At 38.7% G+C, this 26,406-nt stretch overlaps 1 protein-coding gene across 4 annotated transcripts in view; it reads left to right on the top strand.

Annotated features, from left to right (window-relative positions):
• LOC122794523 (probable glutamate receptor) overlaps positions 1-26,406 on the top strand; it is a 1,137,906-nt gene that overhangs the window by 605,480 nt on the left and 506,020 nt on the right. The gene's annotated exons all lie outside the window — the stretch shown is intronic.

The raw sequence follows: 26,406 nt of genomic DNA, 5'->3' as shown, positions 1-26,406 counted from the left end.
ACAGCAGCTGTTTATTAGAAAGATAGAATATCATAAATCTTCAGTTATTAATATTATCCATTCATTCATCCATTCATTCATTAATTGAAACTTGCCTTGCCCACTCAGGTTTATATGCAGCCTATCCTGGTATGGAATAGATATATGGTACATAACCACAGCTGAACAGGACAAAAGATAATCTAAGGCCACACACATTCATAGCTACAGGCAATCTTGAAGTTCACCAACTGAGTTATAGGCATTACTCCAAGTTGTGGGTTGAAACCAGAGCTCCTAGCTAAAACTCACATGTGTACAGGGAAGAAGTGTAGATTCCAAACAGAAGTTATTGTAACTCAGAACTAAACAAAGAGCCCCATGCACTGGGAGGCAAGAATATTAGCCATTGCATCCTCTTGTTTCATTGTCTGGTCTTAATGTTCCAACCCCAGAAATGGCTGTAGAGACTTAGCTCTGACAGCCCTAACGCTGTCATCAAGTTGTAACTCTTAAGTGTAGCTTTAATGCAGAGTACCAGATGTGAATTTGCCAGTTCCAGAACTTTTTTTGTTTTTATTTTTATTTTTTATGTATAATCATATATGAAAAACTAGATTATTCAAAAATATAAAAGTAAAATATATAACTACTATTTGATTCTCTTTAGTCAGATGATCACTTTGTCAACCACTGGATGATGCAGCCAGTTACACTGACACCTGTTCCATCAAAACACCAGAGCAGGTCAAGATCTGTTCTCTGTTCAGATCCTGATCCAGAATCAGCTGAAAAGACTTTAATATGGTCTTACAAAGGGGTCAAGTCCTGCCCTCTATGCAGACCCAATCAATAAAAGAATCATGGAATAAAACGAACACAACCATTTGCTGGTCAGTCAAGTGAACATTCAACAAAACACATGATAGCATTACTGAATATCATCTCCATTCTTATTTCCTTATCTTCTTAAAAAATAGTAGCATCATTTTTTTTTCAAATTTCAAACCATTTATCATACAGTTCAACACCTGTGCAAGGTGAATTTCATATCTAAGGAGTAAATGAATTCCTTTCATAAAAAGGAAATCTAATGTTAACCATTTGCTTTGATGGTTGCTCAAATTCAACACTGAAAATTTCAATAATATCTAGATTTCTATTAGTAAAATTAAGGTGTTTACCAAAATGTATGGTTGTGTTATGAACTTTCTATAAATTCATCTGTTTGAGCAGTTCCACTGTTACAGTTTGGTCTCTAGGGATTCCCAGCTTGCAGCTAGCCCTCAACTGGCCAGTCTTCAAAAGCTTTTCCCTCACCCAGGGCTCCAGCTGATATCCTCTTCCAGCCTTGGAATATCAGCAGGATAAAAGGTGGCTTCAGATTTTTCTTGCCCTCACACAACTAGGGAAAATCCCCTGGCACAAGACCATGATGGATCAGGTGGAAACTCCATTAATGGCCAAGGTTCATTCCAAGGAGTGACAGTCTTAATACACCACAAGTGGTGAAGGCCTGGTAGGGGAAGGGGGAAGGATAAGTTGAGTTTACCACCTCAACCACAGAGGGATCCCAAGGAAATCAGGAGAAAAGCAAAGGGAATGGTGGGAGAGAGCCTAGACTGCAACAATAAAGCTACTTGAGCACTTGCATTTATGGTAATTTCCTAACATAACTGTACTATGTTCATTATACCATTCATTTTGTGAAGATTTGCAAAGCACTGAGAGTTTGAGAGGTAAATGAGTTATTTGGAAATCATACCTTGCAGAATATCATAAGCAGGCCATCCTCTGGGGCTAGATGCAGCACCCAAGTTGTAAAACATGGAAGAGGGGTGTACAGAGGACCATGATTCTGCTTCTAAGGATGGCCTTAGGTTCATAGGTTCATAGATTAGAACTAGGCTAACTGCCCTTGTGGGCTTTATTAAGCCTAGCCAATTAACCCATGTGAAAATAAAACCCTGCACTTTGTGTCTGTATGGCAAATATCTTAACCATTATGCCAACCTCCCTTGAAGGTAGAAGGCCTAGGTGGAAACTCCTCTAAGGAAAGATGTGGTGACAGCTGTAAATGTAGTTCTGTGTGCTCAGATGTGACTTTGCTCTTGTTCCTATTTTGCTCATAACAGAGCTTATTGTAATGCTACAGCCACTTGGAAAGAGATTGTTTATGTCCGTGCTTACCCTCCTTCCAGATTGAAAATAAAAATAGCTGATCATTTTTTAAAACTTTTCTGTGTAGATAGAACCTCACCTGTCTGTGCTCACCATGGGAATGCAGGGTCCTTTTTTCTAAGTTCTGAGGATTAGAAAAAAATATTTGAAGCTGAATGGTTTGGTTTAAGGTCAGTTCAATGACCACTTCAGGCCTGAAGGACTCATTGCACATTAATGCTTGCAGTTCTGAAACAGATCTAGCAAAGGTAACTGCTACCAGAAACAATGTATCCCAACAGAGGAACAGGATAGAACAAGAAGCTGCTGGTTCAAATGTAGATAATGTCAACTTTTCTAACATGTAATTGAGGCCCCATGATGGAGACATCTGTCTCTTGGGTGGCCTAAGATGAATGACTCATATTAAGAATTGCTTAACTCATGACTAGGAACACAAAGGAGATTCCAGCAGTAGACAAATTGAAATAGTGGAATCATGATCTTTTATAGATGTGTAAGCAAACCATGATATTCCAAGACCAATGGCATCTTCTGCAGTCAAGATCCTTGGACTGACACCAGAAGCAGAACCTTTTTCACTTTGCTAAGTATGATTTTGTTATATGGGTTTTCCTGCTCTCTTTCATAATATGTAGTATGTCCACTGATAATGTGTGCCTTTCTGGGTTTAGTGTGAGATCATCCGGTTTATCAGCCTTAGTGTGGATAGACCGGAGTGTAGCAGGGACTCCTTGTTCTGCAATTGAAGTTTAAATTGCTGAAGCATTACCTCATGTTTCCTTTTGTTAAGCTGTATAGGAGGGAGAGAGAGAGAGAGACAATGCTGCCTTGGCCAAAAGGGAGATACGAGGATCGCTTTTGGCCTATCCTCCCAAACTTTTGCCAAAATTGTTGAGAAAAAGGGTATGGGAGGGGAAAACAAAGAAAAACAGACCTGGCCAATCAAGGGAGAATGCACTTATCTTCTGGCTCCTGGTGTTCCTAGCCTTAAGCAAAGTTGTCACAACCACTTCTGATGATGGGCACACAGGTCCATTTGCAGCACACTCCACCAGCAGATCAGATCTAAGAATTCTTAACTGTGTAACATCCATTTGTGGTGGTCTACACATGTTCTGCTCAACTTGTCTGCAATTACATTCTGTCCTGAGCGGACATATTTATTTATTTGTTTATTTATTTTTTTTTTTTACATTTGTTTCATAGTTTCATAGTTTCATAGTTTAGTACTAGGCTATCTGCCCTGGGGCATTTATAAGCCTAGCCATAGTGATGTGGCTTTCGCCACCCCATGTAATGGTACAAAAGTGTACAGAATAGATTTAGAATACTGTGCCTCTGTCTAGTAGTTGCACAGTGAAGACCCCCTTACATAATATAATTAGTTTACTGTGCCTCTGTCTAGTAGTGACACAGAGATGACCCCCGGGGTAAACCTACGATCTCCCATCCACTCGTCAAGATTTCTCTTGAAGAGAGTCAGTGAGGGGCTCTGCCTAACATGAACTGGGATTCTGTTCCAGAGTATTGGAAGCCTCTGAGTTATGAATCTGTCCCTCCAGCATGTCCTATTCATATTTGTGCTGAGGTTTAAATCTTTAGCTCTCGTGGTTCTGATGGATTTGGATTTTTTGAGGTGGAGCATGTCCATCAATTCCTGATTGGACATGGCCTTGTACATCAGGCACAGATCACCTCTGAGTAGGCGGTATGCTACTGAATAGAGCTGGAGTTTCTTTAGTCTGGCAGCAAATGACATATGTTGGAGACCCTTGATCCTTTTGGTGAGATACTTTTGGGGTCTCTCCAGTTGTTGCAAGTGCCGGGTGAGGTACTTACCAAATGGGGCATTGTACTCAATCATGGGCCTGATAAGGGAGGAGTATAGGGGTACAATGACCTCCTTTGATCTGGATGTGAATCCCTTCATGATAAGTTGGGCAAGGTAGAAAGTCTTTCTAACCACTTTGGCAACGTGGATGTCAAATGAGAGGTCACTATCGACTTGGGTCCCCAGGTCTCTGATTACTTTTTCTGTACTCAGTGGGTTACTGTCTATGTGATAATTTGCGGGTACTTTGTTTTTCCCAAAGGGGATGACTATACATTTTTTGGCATTTAGTTAAAGGCCATGACTCCGGCACCAGTTGTCCATTTCAGTGAGGCCTTTCTGTAGGATGTATGTGTCAGCTGGTTTATCAACTATGGCACCTAATTTGCAGTCATCTGCGAACTTTGTCAGCCACAACCCTCCCATGTTTGCTTTCACATCTGAGAAATAAATGCCGAACAAGAGGGGTCCCAGGACAGAGCCCTGTGGTACACCACTTGTGACTGGCTTTGAGTCTGACATGGCTCCAGCGATTTTGACTTTATGGGTTCTATCCTTTAGCCAGTTTGCAACCCATCTTGTGACATATGGATTTACATTTAAGCTGTTGAGCTTGTCTATGATGCCTGAGTGGGGTATTGTGTCGAAGGCTTTAGCCAAGTCCAGGTAGGCTGTATGGACTGCTTTGCCCTCGTCAATGGCTCTAGTGACTGTTTTGAAAAAGTCAACCAGGTTCAAAAGGCAGGATCTGCCCTTTACAAAGCCAAACTGGGTGAGATCAAGTGTCTGTACGTCCCCAATGTCTCTGTTTATGAGTTCCATAATGATTCTTTCCATAGCTTTGCAGACCAGGCTGGTTAAGTTTATGGGGCGGTAGTTACCAGGGTCTGTAGAGGTGCCTCCTTTGTGGAGTGGGACCACTGTTGCTGTACGCCAGTGTCCAGGTACATATCCTGTAGTAAGGCTAAGGTTAAATAGCATTTCTATGTGCGGGTTTAGCTCCTCTTGGAGTTCACGTAGTACGCAACCCGGGATACCGTCAGGTCCCATTGATGCTGTGTTTTTAGCTTTGCTGATAGCGGTTCTCATCTGGACATCTGAGATGACAGGGAGGTTACATTCAGCTGGGATAAGTATTTCTTCTTTTGGGGGTGAGGGAGGGGAGAAATTTGCACTGAACCTGTCTGCCAGAATGTTGGCAATATCTGTGGGATCAGTGTATTTTGTGTCATTGTGAACAAACTCTGAGCATATCTGAGGGTTTCCGCCCAGGTTTCTAACATAGCAAAAGAAGGCCTTGTGGTTATCTTTAGTGTTCATAGCGATTTTTCTCTCAAAGTTGGCCTTGGATGTTTTTATGAGAGAACGTAGCTTCCTACTAGTGCTGATCAGAGATGCCTTCTCTTTATGTGATTTTGCTCTGTCGTGCAGTAGCTTCCTTCTTTTGTTATACAATTTGTTTATGGCTGTGGTTCACCAGACAGGACGACTGCCCTTGGTGGAGAGGGTCTTGGTTTTATTTGGGATTGCATGATCCATGCATTCTTGGAGATGTCTGTAGAAAGCATTTGTGAAGGATTCAGCATTGTGGGATGTGGTTTCCACTGGCCCAGTGGACTTAAAGGATACCATCTCAGTCTTAAGAAGTGTAAAGTCGGCTTTTGAGAAGTTTTTCACTGTAGTCTTTTGTGTTGGGGATGGAGGTGGGATATGTAAATCTGGGTGATTAGTTTGTGGTCAGATATCACTAGTGAGGGGTATACTTCCGGTGTGGAGCACTTTGTCCCCATGTTTGTGATGATCAGGTCTAGTATATTATCTCCCCTTGTGGGAGAGGTGACTAGCTGTTCCATTGCATTTGAATTTATGAATTCCAGGAACCTTTGGGCTAGGGTGTTAGGGCTAGAATAATGCACCCAGTCTATGTTAGGGTAGTTGAAGTCTCCCAATATGATGGTGTTTGGTGAGACATTCATATCCTCCAATGTCTTCAGGAAGGCTGAATGGGGTTCCTGAGATTGGGAGGGTGGTCTGTAACATGCTACCAGTTGTATAGCAGTTTTGCCAACGGTTAGTTGCACCTGGATGGTCTCTAATGCTTCGTGTGTTGCCACTAACTTGGAGGTGTGGGTGTCCTTGATGAATATGGACACTCCCCCTCCCTTTTTAGTTTGGCCCGAGTTTTGGGGCCGAAAAGCATGATACGAGGTATAGCCTGGTAGTGCTGGGGTGCTCTCAGGAGCCTTGAACCAGGTTTCAGTTACTGCACAGACATCGATGTTTTCCATACTGAGAAGTGCTTCGTGAGCCTGCATCTTGAGATTTAGACTTCTGGCGTTGAGCAGTATTACTCTTAATTTTTTTCCATTTTTGTTTTCTAAGGAGGTGGGTTTGTCTTTTGAGCCTTGTCTAAAAAAGGCACTATGGGGGTGGCAAGTGCCTTAGCCAATATCCAGAAGCCTAGTGGTGACAGGTGCAAGCCATCCCTTGCAAAGCAGCGTGGCTTGCTGATTGGGATAGTCCGACTGGATGCATGTCCATTTTCAGCGGAGGCCCGGGGAAAAAAGCTCCAGGTAAACAGAAACATTAAAAACATTACAATTATAATTTTGACAAAGAGTACATAAACAAACAATAATAAACATGTCCCACAGGTTAGAGTTAAACCCTGATGAAAGCCAGGGGTAAATTAAACAGTAGCTGATTAATAGATTTTACATAATCTAGAAGAGAGTTAGCCAGGCTTGATACAATGACATAGCCAGTTTAGCACCAGATGTTGTTTGAGTGTAGTTTTAAATTGACCTAGGGAGGAGAGTAAAGTAATGTCAGCTGGAAGTGAGTTCCAGGATCTGCCTACAGAGTTTGCAAAAAGAGAGTCACCAGCTGCATTGTTAATTTTGCTTGTCTGAATTAGTAGTCTATTAGAGGATCTAAGCAGTCGCGGATTGTGATAGGGGGTGATAAGATTTTTAAGTGCAGGAGTATTATCCGGATTATAAAGAATTTTGTAAGCCATAATCAGTTGGTTATACTGAATTCGACTGGGTAGTTCAAGCCACCCACGCTGGTTAAGATTGATGCAATGATGTGTCCTAAAAGGCAGCCCAATGGCAACCCTGGCGATGTGGTTGTAGCAGGTTGAGAGTTTGTTATGTACAGTCTTGTTTATATTAGAGAGTATAGGGGATGCATACAGAAGTGTTGAGAGAAGGTGAGAGTGAGCTATGGCAATTTTAGCTGGAGGGGTTAGGAAGGCTTTTATTCTGTAAAGTTACCCTTGTTTTTTATTGATGGTTTTGATCGATTGGTTTACATGTAGGTCGAATTTTAGATTGTTATCTATAATGACACCTAGTAGTTTTGTAGAGGGGTCAGGGGAGATTAATGTGCCATCATTTGCATTTATGGTAAAGGTAAAAGCAGGAGACCTTTGTGTTGGTGAGAATAACAGCATTTTACTTTTTTTGGGGATTTAGTATCAAACAACGTTCAGAAAGCCAGTTTTCTATAGTGTTAAAGGCGGACTGGGTAGCAGATCATAAGTCTGTTGGAGATGTGGTGGAGCAGATCAGGGTGGAGTCATCAGCGTATTGGAGACATTACCCATCATGCTGCAATCTCTCATTCATGACGAAACTGCACAGCAGGTTGGAGGGAGTCCCTCTTTTGTTGTGTATGTACCACATCACTTGTAGTGCTGTCTGTCTGTACCTACAGGGCTACCTTTTACATGACGAGAAGAAAGTCTTTCAGCTCCAGAATGAGGGGCATCATTTCCTTGATGTTTGTTGTGTTTTCCTCATCCTGTATTTCCAGGTCACTTGGACCTAAAAGTCCTCCATATAAGTACCCCACTAATGCCATGTCTGATGAATATGTTGTTAGGGTCATTGTAGGTTCTAGGGGACGAAAATACATTCCTTCATTCAAGAAACCTTGCTGCATCCACCTTATGATTTCCTTCTTTATGCAGGGCAGCAGGGAGATACTGGTTTGCAAGTGATGCAGGTTATGATTCTGTTTCTCAAGTACCACTCAAGCGCTCTCATGTGTAAGCATGCCAAGAGCACCGTCATAATGCACACTGCCAAATACTTGGGCAGCTTAGACATGTCCTGTCTGTGATTTTTTCTCATTTTAGGAGTTGAAAACATAATCTGCCAGCATCTCTCGTTTGCCCTGAGGGATGAAGGTTCTGCACATGATAGGGTCCAAAACTATACCAAGAAGGATCACTTTCTGAAAGGGAATCAAGGAGTATTTTCCCTGTTAACTGTCAGGTCCATGTTGAAATTTGTGACAGTCAAAGCACCCTAATAGGACTGTGTTAAAATAAGGCACTTGTTTAGCTAAGGAAAAATCTCATTGCCTTTTGTTCACCAAAAAGCTATCACTGGAGCAAAACATTTTGATAATACTCTGGGCACAGTGGAAGAGCAAGGCAGCAAACTGACAATGGCACCCCCTGCTGTGAATCTTAAAAATAAAAGTAAGCATCCTGAATTTTGGTAATTTTAGGAACTGGTTTAAATAGTAGAGATGTAGTATTGGCCTCCAAGGACCCGCTTTTCCTGGGACTAGGAACAATCTGGAGTAAAACCTTGTGTCTTCTTTCTTCAAGGGCACTCTTTTCTATGGCCTAATATGTCTCAAAGAACATGAGAGATGAAATGAGTCTGGTTTCTGGGAAATGGTGGAATACTACTGGTCTCGCTAAAAATTGTACACTATACCTGTTTTTTATAATGCTTAACACACATTTCTTCTGAGTGGCTAATTTTCAGTTTTCTATACAGGACAAACAGGCTTCATCTTCAGAAAGTTTTGGAACAAGATGGAGAGGAGGGTGTTGGGTTTGATGTGTCTTATGAAAGGCAGTGGGGGAGAGGCAGCCATGTGAGTCAATCACTTGAGGGGTTCAGCACTGTAGGACCTCCAGCTTTTATTTATGTTTTGCTTGTTACTCATTTCTGCATTTATTTTTTTCCATCGTCATATATGGTGGACTCTTGTCTAGGGTTAGAAGGTCAGGTCTTGGGTGGGAAACTCCTGCTGAACCTACAAACATATGACTAAAAAACATGCCTAACAAATTGGTGAGTCTTACCCTTCTACTCCTGCTTCTTGCTCACCTCTTGAGGGTGCATTAAGGATCTCAGATTTCACATTATCTGAAAGGGGAAGACCTTAACCAGTCATACCATCTAATGACTGACCCCATTGCTGTTGTCCTGGAAGATGCATCCACAATATCATACCTACATTTCTTAGAGTGCTTGGTTACCTGGTAAGAGGGATCACATAGCTCCAGTAACTCCTGTTTCATGTGTTAATCCCCATCCATTCTACATCGGTCCTCATTTGCTCCAATGTGGTCTTTTGGCATGAAAACATGTGAGACTGGCAGCTGAAAGCCCTGAATGCAAGGACAGCAACAGTGTGTACTTTTTTCCCAACCCTTTCCAGAGTTCTGCTCTTGTTATCATTTCGGATATAATTCCGGGTAGGAGCAGCTGAAACTGCTCCCCTTGCTGGGATCTAAGGATACCACATCTGGATTTGCTAAATGATTTTATACAGATACTTATGGGAATGTTTGAATCTATAGAAGCAATCAGGCTTCCTGAGAACAGGGATAATGGAGTCAGGCTCTAGAAATGCATTCTCATATATGTCATCCAGGGCCAAAAGAAAATTTCCTCTGGTGGAGATGCAAAGAACATGGTGTCCTCATTGTCCAAGTTTAGAGTCTCTTGTAATGGAAACATACACCTTTTCATCAGCCTCAGCGTTAGAGGAGTCCGAACCTACCTCAGGGAGATCAGTCCTTCTCTTCTTAAAAGGGAATTCTGGCATGAATGGCATAGCTGGTTGAGGTCTTTAGATTTCATGTAAGATATAAGGGTTTTGGCCATCTAAACCAAAGTTTCTGAAGATGAAACCAGGCAGGGGGTTTAGGCTGAGACAATGACAAGCCTAAGTCAAGGCCTAAGTCAAGGCACGTTGGGCTGCTCCTGCTCATCATTTTGAGATCTTGTGCCAACTATGTTCATTCACTGCCACCTTTGAGACATCAGGTTATTGGTGGGTAACCAAAGCTTAATTGTGGTCAACAAGAACCTCCTCATTCATGAATATTATGAGGCTCCCACTTTCTTCTTCCAAAACTAAGAAGTGTGCCTCAATAGCCAAAAGATCTGCAGCTTTTAAAGGTATCTTGGAAGTGTCATTCCAGAAGGACATGGTAGAAATCAAAGGTATGGATGGCTGCATAATGTTAGCACCAGAGGCCTCAGCCAAATTTATTCTACAGTGAAGAGTTGTGAAGGCACCTCACCTTGTTCAGGCTAATCAGACCATGGAAACCTTGAGTTTCTTTGCAGTTCACCTTTTCTCAGTATGTTTTCTTCTTAGGATACTGATGGCCTTGGATAATGCCATGCTGACCCAAAATGAGGTTCATACCACCTGTTTGGCAGTGAATTCCTGGAGAGAGTTTTAATTGCATTTGATTGTCTTCAGAGTAAACAATGCACAGTGCAGACAAGAGTGCACAGTGTGCTCGAGTCCAAGGCAAATAATATTCCTTATGTGGCATCTGTTTGCCACAGTCTAAGCAATTATTAATCTTAGCTACAAACACTTTTGAGCTGAATTTTGAGTCAGAAGCCATTTGCTACAATATTAACAATAATAAAATAAGGAAATTAATACTTGACTTCCCATACCACCCTCTCTTATCTGATGGTAATGACATGGCCTTATTTGACTCAAACCTGGCCTCCTTGGCCATAGAGCAACAGCTAGAAGTAGACTTCCTTTCTCTTATCAAATGGCTTAATATCGAAAAGCTAATTCTGAGCACTTCCAAAACTAGAACAATGCTGATTGGTACCTCCCCTAAATGTGAGAATAACTCTCAATCTAATGTCAGAATAACTCTCAATCTCTTCTTATTAATGGCCAGCTTGACAACCCCATTGATTAAGCCATCTTCTTCAAATACCATGGTATGTGGTTTGATCCTGCACTGAACTTTCACCTTCACCTAAGAGATATACAGAAGAAAATGAATTCCCTCCTATAAAATTTCCCCCTTTCTCTCCAAAGTCCAAACAACCAGGAGTGCCATAGGCAAAGGCATTCTACTAGCACAGCTTAAATATGGACTCCCACTGGTTGCAGCAGCATGCAAGACAAACTCCTCCACCATCCAACTATAAGCAACTGTATTACCATTTCATTACTCTCTCCCCTTCATGCTTAATAAAGCCAATTGGCTACCTGTCTAACAATGTGACAAACTGCTACTGGATTCCCAACTCTGCAAGCTCCTCAAAGGATATGCCTGTCCTTTCTTTGCCTGCAACCTATCCAGATGACCCCCCTCCCAATTATGATAGAAGAAGTCTTAACCGCTCTGGTCCACTTCTTCAGTGTCCTGGAAAGAAGCTTCATTGCACTAACCCTGCCTTCTCCATCCTAGTCCCCAACATCTGGGAATCCCTCCCAGCAAAATTTAATGACCTCACCTCATACCCCTCATTCCATGCTTGCCCTTAAATATCATTTCAAGTCTAAGTTGATTTGCAAATGGTTTCCCTCTGGACATATTACCTATTCCTCCACTCTCTCCTTCATCAGTCAGGTACCTTTGTCTTCCTCCCATTACTTCCCTACACTAACATGTGACATGTCTTCCACATCCTATATAGTGCATATAGTTAACGTTTATGTGCCCATTCCTTACTTTTGCTTTTACACTTTGTGCTCTCTCCCTTCACTACTTCACTCTCTTCTTCCCTTCCTACTCTAACCAACCCTTTCTATTGTTCCTCATGCTGTATACTTACTCGTTATTACTGTTACTGATTCATTGCTGTCTTCACACAACATTTGTTTGTATTTATTTATAATATTTCTTGTTAACTTGTCTACTGTCATTTATATTTGTCGAGGCTGAGAATGAAATAGATCCATTTGGATCAGAGTGTTCTACTCTGGTTACCAAACTGAATAAATAAATCCCTTATGGGCATATTTAGCTCTCCTATAAGACATTTTTGGCTGATGCACTACAGTTGCTGCAGAGAATCATACAACCAATACAAATACCACGGCAAGAAAGATCTGAAGAAGTTTTGGTATGACACACATTTTATCCACCTGACATTCCTACACCAGAAGAGAACACTGGCCGGAGCCCTGTAGGAGGGAAGAGCTTTAGAAGATTGGCCAGCCACAAGCTATATCCATACAGGCTATCCCAGGAGTAAGGACTGCAATGGTGAATAGTACAATAAGTGTGTGTGTGTGTGTGTGTGTGTGTGTGTGTGTGTGTGTGTGTGTGTGTGTATAGTGGGTTTTTTTCTGTTTTTTTCTGTAACACTTTCTCCTGATCATCTTAAAAGAAGATAACCTCCTATCCCCACCTGAAAGCATTTGAAGAACTCCCTGTTAGCAAAAGACTTTAACTGCCCCACAGTTAATTAGAGCATGCATACCGCCAACATAGGGTAAGCTCAGAAGTTCTTGGACTTAGTTAACAAAAATTCCTCAGAGCAAATAGTTAATATACCTACCAAAGGATACTCTTGTTCAAAGTTGTACTTTCTAAATATTGTACTCTGCCAGAACACACTTAAACTGCAAGGAGTACATATTATGCAGGAATTTGTACTTGTGAAGAGACAGATCTGATATATTTAATCCATCTACACATGTAGTTTAATCAGTATAGCACATGTGGGAATCTATCTCAGCAAAACATATGGAGAAAATTGTTCTACTTTGTCTGACCAGGTGTTGCTAAGAGAAAGAATCAAAATTGTAGATTGGAGCTTTTCTCCCTGTGCCTTGACTGAAAAGGTTATTTTGACTAAACCCAGTCGTACAAACTTGGTAAACAAACACAAAATAAATAAATAAAATAAAATAAATAAAAATGTCATCAACTTAACAGTGAACTGTGTTATAGAATATGTGATTCTTTTTCTGCTTATGTCCTACATGTACCTGTTCTAGAGAGTTATAGATATTTCTCCCAAGAAATTGGAATGAATAAACTCCTGGAAATATATTGTATTGAATATGTGCAAACAGCAGTGAAATATCTGATGAACAACCATTCTTATTGTCTCCTGAAAGAAAGCAGCATGTTGTGTTTATGATTATAAATCATCGGAAAAAATAAATATTTGTAGTATGAATGTTATGTAGCAATTTTTAAATTCCATACTCTGCATCTCTACATTCTTAGTAATTTTATGTAATATAGGTGATTCTGTTGTAATGTTGAGAGTTTGCATAATGGTTAGAGTTTACCTCCCAATCACAAGGTATAGGGTTTGATTCTTTCCTTTGCAAGAGAACTGGCTAGGCTTAAAATGGACTGGCATGGCAGCTAGCCTAGTGCTTACCTATAAAAACAACATTGGTATTCATGAACATTTTGTAGGCTACGTTTGGTATACTTGCCTTGTAGGATCGTGATTCATATAGACATGGATCTCAGTGCTTAGCAGTGTACAACATATCCATATTTTTTAGGAACTGTGTATGCAAAGTGCTGCTGTATCCATTTCATCCACAATTATGTCTTCTTCCTTTTCTTTTGGCTGCTCCTTTTAGGGGTCGCCACAGCGGATCATCTGTTTCCATTTCTTCTTGTCCTCTGCATCTTGCTCTGTCACACCAACCACCTGCATGTCCTCTCTCACCACATTCATAAACCTTATCTTAGGCCTTCCTCTTTTCCTCTTACCTGGCAGTTTCATCCTTAGCATTCTTTTCCCAATATACCCAGCAGCCCTCCTCAGCACATGTCTAAACCAACATAATCTTGCCTCTAAGGCTTTGTCTCCAAACTGTCCAACCTGAGCTGACCCTCTAATATACTAATTTTAATCCTGTCCATCCTTGTCATACCCAATGCAAATCTTAACATCTTTAACTCTGCCACCTCTAGCTCTAACTCCTGTCTTTTCATCAGTGCCACCGTCTCCAGCCCATATAGCATAGCTGGTCTCACTACCATCTTGTAGACCTTCCCTTTCACACTTACTGGTACCCGTCTGTCACAAATCACTCCTGACACTCTTCTCCACCCAACCCACGCTGCCTGCTCTCCCTTCTTCAACTCTCCTCCATAGTCACCATTACTCTGAACTGTTGATCCCAAGTATTTAAACTCATCCACCTTCACCACCTCTGCTCCCTGCATCCTCACCATTCCTCTGTCCTCCCTCTCATTCACATACATATAGTCTGTCTTAGTCCTGCTAACCTTCATTCCTCTCCTCTGTAGAGCATATCTTCACCTCTTCAGGTTCTCCTCAACCTGTTCCCTACTCTCACTACAAATCACAATGTCATCCACAAACATCACAGTCCATGGGGACTCCTGTCTGATCTCATCTGTCAACCTGTCCATCACCACTGCAAATAAGAAAGGGCTCAGAGCTGATCCTTGATGTAATCCCACCTTCACCTTGAATGTATCACTGCTACCACAGACCTCACCACTGTCACACTGCCCTTGTACATATCCTGTACCACTCTTACATACTTCTCTGCCACTCCTGCATTCCTCATACAATACCACAACTCCTCTCTAGGCACCCTGTCATATGCTTTCTCTAAGCTCACAAAGACATAATGCAGCCCCTTCTGACCTTTTCTATACTTCTTCATCAACACCCTCACAGCAAACATCGCAGCTGTAGTGATCTTTCCTGGCATGAAACCATACTGCTTCTCACTAATCATCACCTCCTTTCTTAACCTAGCTTCCACTATTCTTTCCCATAACGTCATGCTGTGGCTGATCAATTTTTCCCCCTGTAGTTACTGCAGCTCTGCACATCCCCTTATTCTTAACAACTGGTACCAATTCACTCCTCCACTCCTCAGGCATCCTCTCGCTTTCCAAGATTTCATTAAATAATCTGTTGATGATGCTGTCATACAGAGAGCAACCACCACATCAGAGTGGTAGGAAGCTGTTAAACATGTCATTCAGACAAACAGTCAGACTCCAAATGAAGTGTTTAACAGCTTCTGACTACTCTTTTGTGGTGACAGCCGATTGCTGTTAATGCTCTAATATATGACTAGAGCTTAACAGTATAAAGAGACACTTAATAAAAATGCAAGTCACTGCAAGTCATTATCTTTCAAAAATAAGACATAAAATGCATCATAGGACATCTAGATCCTGGCACTGTCTACAGCTCAGGTGGTAGAAATGGACTTTAATACAGGCTTGTTGAGATCTTCTTCCATGGATTCTCCATGCAGTCAAAACGCAGATGTGTATACAGAAGCTCGCCATAACGTTTTGTGACTGATGAAAGTGTGGTCTTTATTTCTCAAATTGTCCTCACAATGTGGTGCCGCTAATGCGTGTACAGAAGATCACTCTGACTGTTGTGGGGCTTTGACCAGTGGTCACAACATCACTATAGCATGCTGTCTAAGAGCAACAGGCTGGAAAACACAACTGTGATCATTTGTTTCTTGTTTCTCACAATCACATATCAGAAGTATATACAGGTGGCTAATTCTGAGAGGTAAGGGTAAGGATGCTTATTGTGCATGTACATCCGAGATCAACAAGTTAAAATATGTTACTATATTCTGGTTATCAGATGGATACACAGAAGGTAGTTGTATTTTGGGGATGGGGGCTTGAACATACAAGCTGTAAGATGTACGACAACAGCAACTTGAAATAAATGACTGAGGCCATGTAGTCATTGTACTTAATAAAGGATTTTCGACTGGAAACAGACTGCCTGCCTTGCTTGGATTACTTTCAAATACTTAGTAATGCTGTACAATTATATATTTTCTATTATTATTTTTTGTTTTGTTTTGACTTAAGACGAGTTTAAGTTCGCCACTTCTACTAATATTGTCTGATCTGATTAATATACAGTGATTAACTAGAAATATGTGGACTGAAAATCTTCCACACAGAGAAGTTTCTTACACTGTTTCATTCACTTTTATCCTAATCAGGCATCAGAGGATTACCCAGAAGGTGGACTGTCTTTTTTTTTTCTCTTTTCACAGGGAGGCAAACACTATTCCAAGATATGATTCATGTATCTTTACAAGTATTTATCTTCTCAATTTATTGGGAACTACTTTTTCATCAACTTTGATCATTAAGCCTTGGGGAAAACTTATTCTTTCATTGAAAAAAAAATATGACGGAATTTCTGTAGTTAGTTAGTTAAGATTTTTCTCCAGGCCATAAGTGTAACAAAAGTCTAGGGAAAACGCTCTAAAATGTACCTCATAGTATCCAGAATCCATTGGCTTATGAGGCCTAAGCAGCCTCCAGACTATCAGCTTAATTGTGTTATTTTCTCCACAGTTATTATACTGCAGTATTGGCCATTTATGGTGTAGCGCAAGGATGCAGGAAGCAAATGAAGAGTAAGACCTTCTTTAGATTTTTGTTCAGGCCATCAGTGCATAAAGAACCCACTGGCATCTGGGGATGCTTAATTTGATTATTTCTTCCTCAATTATTATAGTTTAATCTTGGCCAGTTAGAATACATTGAAAGAATGCAGGAAAAATCTGAAGATGACAACAAAATATGAAAAAAAAGTAATCTGACTGATTTGACAAGGATAGGATGGGGCACACTAGCGGCAGTGGACACAGCATGGGGCCCATTGAGTCCCTTTCCTAGGTATTCATATTACCAAAGACCAGATCAAATTATCCATTACTGCATGGGACTGCCCCATCAAGTACATCACACAGCATATCAACAAGGCCTGTTAGTCTCCGTAAAACATTTTATAACACTATAGTATCTGAAAAAAAAAACACTTAAGATGCTTGTTTTTGACATATTTCTGGTAAACAACAATCCTTTTGATTGTATATTTACAACTATATCATATACCTGTGTGCATAATTCTGCCTAAAACAGTCTGTTAGACAGTAGACTCAGAGTCTATCATGGTATCCACGAGTGAAAGGCAATACACTCAGGTCTCCTCCAGCATATGGAAATTAAACTTTACTTATAGAACATACCTACATGTGCGTGTGTCCGTGGTATGATAGAATAACAATAACAGTGGCAGGGCTAGCCACTCGCCAGTGTGAAATTTGGCTCTAGAGTATTGTTACTGTTGAAGTGATACTCCAACCTCGTGCAAAAAATGAGAAGAAAAGGGGTTGTGGATGGCTGGCTGGCTGGATGGATAGATGGCAGAGCATACCTCTCAACTGTATGAAGTCTGCACATGAATGTAATGTCATTGTAATTGTGTAAATTGATGTTTTTACTGCCACTGGTCCCAGGTTGTGGCTGAAGAGCCAATAAACCAGCTCAGTTACCTGAGAAACAAATAGCAACCTTCAAATAATAAGTAAACCATCCAGAAATGTGCAGAACATCCCTGGTTTTGCCTCATATTTTGCTCTGTCCCTCATAAAATGTTTGATTTTCTGGTAAATCACTCAGGATCATACATCTCAACTTTCTAGAATTTTGTAGTATGTCCAGATTATTGCCTCATATTTTTAGTCATTTTTTCATAAAATTTGTAACTTTCTGTCAAATCACTGAGGATTCTAAAAACTAAATGGTGGAACATATGAGTCTGAGACTTCACAGCTTTCAGAAAATCGGTGCTAATTCAAAACCTGGTATTCTAACCATTTTCTAAATTTATGAGCAATATTTAAAACTGGTCCCTGATTTTGGCCCTTTATCCTAGCCCTACATTATTTTTGGCTTTGTCCACAATTCTTGAGCAAATATTGACATGTATGCCCAGGATTACAGTCACTATTGCCAGACATTAAAGTTTCACACTTCTATTGTTCAGAAAATTCTATTAAAATTTTAAGCAAATAAATAAAATTTAAAATTGTCCCTGGTTTTCAGCTTTCATTCCTCTGTTAGTTTTTCCTTTGTCTAAAATTCACGAGGAAAGAAACTGCTCAATAATCTTCATAAACACTTGCATAGGTATTTCCATGGTAAATTAAATTAAATGTACATGTTATATGGCAGGAGTATAGTCAAAGAATTTATGAATGTACAAAATGGGTAGGGTTAAGGCTTTTATTCTAACCTTGGGTTATTGGCTTAGCTTAAAATGGATCTTCAGGGCAGTTAGCTTAGTATTCACTAGTGAAACTATTAATTGGGGGTTGGCTCAATGGTTAAGATCCTTAGCTTACAGACACAAGTTACAAAGTTTAATTCTCACCTTGGGAAGCTAGGATAGGTTTAAAAAAGCCCTCTAGGATCACTATCCTTGCAATCGCCTATAAACCTATGTGATAGAGGAGCTCTGTTGCCTGTAGAAGTTTGAGTGCCTAATATAACTGCCTTCATTGTATACATTTTGTTTTGTAAAAGGGCGGTGATGACAATACAATTCTGATATCAATAGGTAAATGTGGTTGGTGGGATTTCCCAGAAAAAAATGTATATAGATCAGTATGAATTCATGCCTTCTAGTGGTTTTAGCTTGTTAAAGGCACTTATTTACAAAGGTATGTTTTAAAGTATACTAATACAATCAGAAATATATATATATATATATATATATATATATATATATATATATATATATATATATATATATATATACACACACACACACACACATATATATATATATATATATATATATATATATATATATATATATATATATATCATACTTATTTGTCATTTCAAAGTACTTACATTTTTTTAAATGTAGTGTAATTATTTTTCTGACAATATTTAAGTAATAGGTTATATCATGCAATACTGGTTACTAAAACTAAATGGAAAACACATCAAGAAATATAAGGCAGCTAATAGTACTTGTATCATGACCTCAGAATTAAAAGATAATCATCTACAGTCTGGAATATTTTTATCACATACAATAATATCATAAGTATTGCCTTCATTTTTTATTTATATAAGGAACTTATAAAACATGCAGTTTCAGATGACTGTGTATATTGTGTGTATATTTTGATTAGTGGAATACCTTACGGTTGAGGTAAAAAGTGTAACTTATAATCTAAAATTGTAGATATGTTTACTTTAAGATAACTTTAGTAACACACACTGTGCATGTTTTTCTGCTTTCTGCTAGAGTAATGTACTTACCATTGCTACTCAAAGAAAGGAAAGTGACTGCACATATTTTACTAAAGTTTAATTTAAACTCTGGGTGAGCAAAACTAGACAGTCAATGTAGTAATGCAAAAATGTTAGGATACTCAGCTACACATTTCCCTATAAGAAAAAAACATGTAAAAACTGAAAATAGGGTTAAACCTCTCCCAGTCCCACAAACTACTCTGTCTTTCAATCGGTGAATACTGTACTGTTTAAATTTTTATTTATTTTTATTTTATTTATTTTACATTTGTTTACCGAGAAAGTCCGACTGGACACAAGTCCTTTTTCAGTGCAAGCCTGGGGAGAAAAGCTCCAGTTAAGCAAAATTACAAGTGTGAGTTACAGTTCCAGGTAATATAAGACTTACACAAAAACATAAAGTTTATATACACTGCAAAAGAAAAAGGCTTGTCTGCAAGCAAGCTCAAAGTGTCAAACATGAAAGTTACAAAAAGGTAAATATAAAATGTCTTAGATAAACGTGTACAATAGACATCACAGTATGAGTATGTTTGTTTGTGTCTTTCGGCTTTTCCCTGTTAGGGATCGTCACAGTGGAACTCTGGTCTGCTAATGATTGGCAGTAGATTTTTACGTACTGACTTGCCAGGCCTGACGCACAACCTTCAACTAAGGTACGCCCATTCACGCATGTCTCCACGCAGAAGACGCTTTAGCTGAGAATTGAACCAGATATCGTCTTACTGGGAGGTGACAACACTACCGCAGCACCACCACATCACAGTATGAGTATGTACATATGTATATAAGTCATTTGTCATGCTTGGGAAGAGAAGGAGAGACAGATGCCTCAGTTAGGATTTACTGGGAGGGCAATGAGATACAAAGTTAGTTAGAGATGTAGAATTGAGCAGTTAGAGGTCTATCCAGGGCAGTTACAAGAACACAGCCAGAAGTCTTTCAGGTGTAGTTTTATGAGTTTTTTAAACTGTGTTATAGAGAGCAGGAAGTAATTTGGATGGGCAGTTTGTTCCATATGTTAGGGTGTAGTTTGAGAAGACTGATTCTCTAGCTGTGTTATTTCATTGGTGGTACCTTGAAGGAATTTATTATTAGAGTGGAGAGGTCTGGAAGTGATGTATGGTTGTAATAGTTTTTGGAGGGTACGGGTTTTGTCTGGTTGATGCAATATGTTGTGGGCAAAGGTTAAATTGTATGGTACTTATATTTAGAAACATATACAAGTAACTAAATCTGAAATAAGCAATGCTATTCTACAGAAACAAGAATGAGAGAGACATGTTAACTATTTTGCAGTATGTATATTCCTATGTTTTAGAAATATATTAATTGAGTTATATAGCTGCTTTTATTCCATTTTGGGGGTTATTTAGATATTTAATGGTGCAGTACTTTTTAAGTGAAAAGAAATGTATAAAAGATCATAAAATAAATGGAAGATAATAATAAACACACAAGATGCACGAATAATAGTGTTGTTTCTTGAGTGTAAAATCTTCTAGACTTTAAAGCAGTAACAAAGAAAAACATTTGAATTGTCACTTAGATATGACATGTTTACTTTTCAGCACGTTATGCTTCTAATTTCCTTTACTTTTGCATTAAACGGTAGTATACTGCAAAATACACAGTGTTCCTAACAATAAAACGGAAGGCTGTAAAGTGTTGTATTACAGTAGCTGTCAGCGCTGAAAATGAAATTAACCATAGGACAAGGATTCAAAGTAAAGAACAGCTCATTTTCCCTTTTACAATGTTTATATTAAGAGCATATGCTCTGTGTTCCCTCATATTCTGATAAATGTGTCAAAAAGACAATAAGAGTAGAGCAGCAGGCGGCAACCAGAACCTAGGTGCTAACAAATACATAATAATGCAGGAAAAGTGGTTTTAGAACTGCTCATTTCATGACATTATGTGTGCTACATGTATTCAGAGGTTTTATTAAACCAAATAAATCTCTTGGGAAGGCTACGTGTTATTGTAAACCCAAAGAATGCTTACACATTTCAGAATTCATAAAAATTAGCTGAAAAAAAACTTATTGCTGTAAAAATACAGAACGATTCAAAATATTTACAACAGAAAAAAGCCATACAATGCATACGAGAGACAAAATCAAACATTTTTCAACCTGTTTTATTGTAACAATAGACCATTTTACCACCATAGAATACGTTAAAATGTAAAAATGCTTTCCAGAGTCCAAATAAAAGTTGGAGATGTTAATAATGCCAAAGTACCACGGGTTAGACATTTCCGGGTTTGATATTTTGCAGTTTTGCACATCTGCAGATTCGACACTTTGGTCTCAAGATACTGAAATTCAACATTTCAGTATTTTGAGATTCCAAAGTGTTTATATATATATATATATATATATATATTTTTTTTTTTTTTAGAGTAATCATAAATTACAATATTAGATACCACCACTTATTATAGCGAGGACACTAGAATTTCAATCAAAACCATTATCTGTTTCAAAGGAGTATGTAGACACGATGATGAAACAACAAAAACAACTCAAGTATTAAATGGAAATGTTACTTACATGACAGCCTTTGCTTTTAACTAGCATAAAACAGAAGAAATACTGCAGTAGGAAAGGCTAGCAGTTGTTATTTCAGCTATGATAGATAAAAATTATATAATTAGGAAGTTGGTTCTTATGGAAGTATAAACTGACATTGGTAAAAAGTTTTTATTTCTTCCTAGCAGTGTGGGATGCAGGGTATAGTAGATAGATAGATAGATAGATAGATAGATAGATAGATAGATAGATAGATATCACTATCTAGCCATCTATCTATCTAAAATGAGAAATTTAATTACAAAACAACCAATGCAATTGTATAAATCCAGGAAGCACAGTGTTCTCTGATTTTTACAAATTCATAGAAAATAGAAAATAAATTACAAATCTCTGCTTTCACTTCTTCTTGCAATGTTTAGTGTTATAAAAACAAATCAAAACAAAAATAGACCTCTTTTTATTTAGAAAAGGTACTTACATATTATCGCAACCAGATTGTTCACGGCAATACCAGTTGCTTCCCAACCATCTCATCTGTTCGTCAAAGTTGTAAACATGTCATATAATGTGTTCTCTGTACCACTACAGTTTGTTTTGTGGAGTGTAATCAATCACAACTGAGACACATAGTGTTGTTGTTTCTCTATGCACTTTACTGCCAGCATGTCGCTTATTACAACTCCGCATGCTGCAAGTTCCTTTTCAGAAGATTGGAGGAAACAGTACTTGGACATGAAATTCCAAGGCTTAATCACAATACACTCTCCAGGAGGGAAATCTGCATACCCAAACAGTTTTCTCCCATAATATCCTGCACTTATCCTACAGGATTAACTGGTTGTGAATTACTTTACTTTACCTTATAGTTCTTTTACTTAGTCAGAACCTCATACAGTGGTTTTCTACTGCAGATACTCTGGATGAGCCTGTCAAAATGTCAAACAAAAATTACATGAAACTGTACTACCAATCTGAAGAGAAACATCTTTGGACTAAGTATTCCCTCAGCCAGGGACAAGGCCGTTGACCCACGAAGTACCTTGAGTTTTATTTTAGGTAAATCATGACATCGCCAAAAGGGCTACCCACTCGTCTTCAGGTAGCTCTGTTTCTGTTCCTCAGAAAGTGAGCATCCGTGACAAATCAAGCGTACGTGTGTAATGCACACAAAACAGTTTTGTTTTCAATACTTTCGCTTCCTGCAGGCAAAGTACAGTTATTCAACAGCAATAATGACTCTGAATAACAGTTTACAGTGTTTCCAGAAATTGTGTCAATCCCAGTACGCCAATTTCTCAACCGTGAAAATCTAGTTGCGATAATACGTAAGTACCAAAAAAATGTTAAACAAGAGTTTGATGTCATGAATATTATTTCAGCAGCATGATAGTTAAGGGCAGGAAAAATTATTCTACTTCAGGTCATCTATGACAGATGTCTACCTATTTTTGGCTTGATGGGAAAGCAGTTATGGTCATTACAATCAGAATGGCTATGATGATAATACATGGACGATGTGCACTAAGTATCATTGAACTTTGTTGTTACATAGGGTCAGAAAGAATGTGTATTTAGAAGTCATTTATTAACTCTAAAACTGTCTATATTCACTACATCCAGACTTTCTTCTTGTTGATATTATTCTTTATAACTAAATTATGGCTCGTATCTGTCAAATTACAAACAAAAAAAAAATACACATGCTCGACATCACGGAATCAAACCCCAGTCTCCTGCGTAATAGGCAGGGATACTCACCACTATACTAATGAGGAAGATGGTAAAATATAAGTGTGTATTAGGCTAATTGTCCTTGCGAGCCATTCCTCATGTGAGGATCAAACCCTGCACCTTGTGTTTGTAATGTAAACACCTTAACCTTTATGCCAACCTCCAAAAAGCTGAAAAACAAGTTTGAATTGACATATTCCTACCACCTTTTAGTGGGCATCACTCTTTGAAATAGTCACAGAGAAAGTCAAGGTAAGACACGGACAAGTTTATAAGTTCGGTTGCCAAGTTTATGACCTAATTGCCTTGAAGAAACTTGATTGCTATAAATACATATTGATAATTTCTATTTCCCACATATGTATCAAGATTATTTAGGAAGAAAGTTAATTACTGACTTACAATGATTATAAAGGGAAGATGATTTCATAATCTTGAAACATACCGTGTAATGCATCTATCCTATTTTTCTGTTGTTACCATTTATTTTTGTATTATCTCTCTCTCTCTCTCTCTCACAGAGGAAGAGGTAAGGGTGACTGGGTCATTTATAATGAATATTGTAAGTATGGGTAAGAGATGTGTGAATCAGTAGGCATCCGAAGCTGAGGAATGGTATCTCATGGGTTTATTTCTCCAAGCCTTTTGGGTTTCTAATACCATGGTGGTATTAGAAACCTAAGTATGATTAAAGTTTATGAAATTAGTATTGTTTCAGTCTTTGATGTTAGCCAAAACTGCTCTTTGTAGCACCTGCAATGTGCCCAAAACTGCCTCCTTCTACAATTCATATGGACTTACATGTATGAGTAGCATATCTTAATATAACTGTAAATTCTTTTTTATGAGACCCATTGCTCCTACTACTATTGGAACTGTCTGGGTATCCTTCTTCCACATTGCTCTCATTTCTGGCTATAAATCCTTTTATTTTATTACTTTGTGTGTGTCTCTCTCTCTCTTTCTCTCTCTGAGTAAGACATTATAATCAGTGTCTGCAGCAATTTCAGTGATCAATGCTACTTTTGTCTTCTTTTCATGGACTACTATATCTAGTTTTCTCACATCTATTTTTTGAACTGCTGCTAATGGGGGATCCCATGTGATATAAACTTCATCATTCTCTATAATGCTTTGTGTCTCAGGTTTCCAATGCCTCTCAGCTACTTCAATATTATAATTTTGCACAATCCCCAGTGCAACAGTCTTGCCACATTAGTATGCCTTTCAGTATACAGGCCCTACATGCCCTCAGCCATTAATGTATCACACCGAGCAAGAAGATGTGTGACTGTTTCACAGCACTTGTATTTGTCTGTTTCTCCCACATGCTCAATGGACTTTGTAAACCAATGTGTACATAGTCCACTGTCCTGGCCTAGCAATAGTAACCTTTCATCTTTGGATTAAATTCACCTCTCCTTAACCATTCCTGAATCAGATCCTGATCAACATGAGGCTGTTCCAGGTGTTTTCTGTATTTGCATCTATAGTTATGCCTTTTCCAGATTTTTTGGCATCTCATTTGATACTTTTTAGTCTTTCTTTTGTTTTTTGGCATATTCAGTTGCTGCCTGTTTTTCTCTACTTCCCACTTGACACCTATATGCTTCTGGTAAACTAAGAGAAGTCATCTTAGAGTTGTTCTCTTCATGTTTCAAAACTTTCACTATGTTTGGATCTGGAGAGGTCAGCAGATATGTATGCAGTCCTACAATTGCACATGTATACATGTAATCAATTTTGAAGAGGCCCATACCTCCTTCAGAACGAGGAATATATAACCTTGGTTTATACTGATTTTTATATATCATTTGATAAGCGTGAAGCATTTTTCTTGTTTTCCTATCCAAATGATCCAACACCTTTGGGGCCAGTCAATCACCCCAAAACTGTAAGTTAATACAGGAAGAGCAAATTGGTTTATAGTTTGGAGTTTGTTTCTAGATGTCTGGGCTGTTTTCAGTGTTACTTTTAGCCTTCTGAAATATTCATTGCTGAATTTGTTGGTATCCTAGTGGGAAAGCAGATACAGAGTGAAAGAACTTAAATGCACAAATAAAAGGAGGAAGTTTATTAAAAACATTAGCTAAGCCACAGAAGCTGGCTCTAAAATTCACAATAGGAGGTAGGAATAGCTATGAGAACAGGGGGTCATTTAAAGGATGGTTATATTATGGGGAAGGATATACAGGATGGGTTAAGCAAATAAGAATAACTGAGGATATGGCAGCAGAAACATAAACAGAGGGCAAGCAAATCCTTGAATGAGGCATAGGGAAAAAACAGGGCAGAATGAAGAGGAACTCAGAGCAAGAAGTCAATTAGCAAATAACTGCAACAGAATAGCTGGGCTACAGGTTAAAGGTTAGGAGGGAATCCTATCAGTTAAATTAGAAAGTAAACAAGAGAAGAGGACTAAAAAAGAGAACATACTACACACCAGAAAATCTGTGTTTTTGAACAGTGGTGTTAAAGAAAACTTTTGAGAATTTTGAGGGCTGTAAAAGGAAGGATATGGAGATTTCATCAGAATAAATGAACACACATACCCATCAATTCCTCATTTTGACACAAAAATTAGTGCATGTTCATTTATTCTGAGGAAAATACTCAACAAACTGTGCATCTTTTTCTATTTTCTTTTTTTTTGGGGGGGGATAGGATAGGATATAACAGAAAGCTGCTGGTTGAGGTATGGCAGGAAGTTATAAAGGCAAAATCCATAACTGCATAATGAGAAAGCAATAGAAAAAAGGTAATGTGAGAAGGATAAATTCAACTGGAAGAAAACTAATCTATATACCAAAATGAAAAAGTGGTTAAAACAAAACATTTTAAGAACAATCATTTTACAGTCTTTAAAAATAAATAACTACACTTGGCTTAACAGAGCAGTCACTTATATCCCACTACACCCAAATTCATACTCTTGAAGATATTTATGCTGGATCCCTACTAACACTAAAGACCAAACCCTAATACTGGGTTATCTAA

This window comes from Protopterus annectens, chromosome 2.part1, assembly GCF_019279795.1.
Source record: "Protopterus annectens isolate FY-2018-M chromosome 2.part1, PAN1.0, whole genome shotgun sequence".
Taxonomy (NCBI): Eukaryota; Metazoa; Chordata; order Ceratodontiformes; family Protopteridae; genus Protopterus; species Protopterus annectens.
The sequence above is the reverse complement of the archived record's forward strand: the minus strand, read 5'-3'. Positions and strand labels throughout refer to the sequence as shown.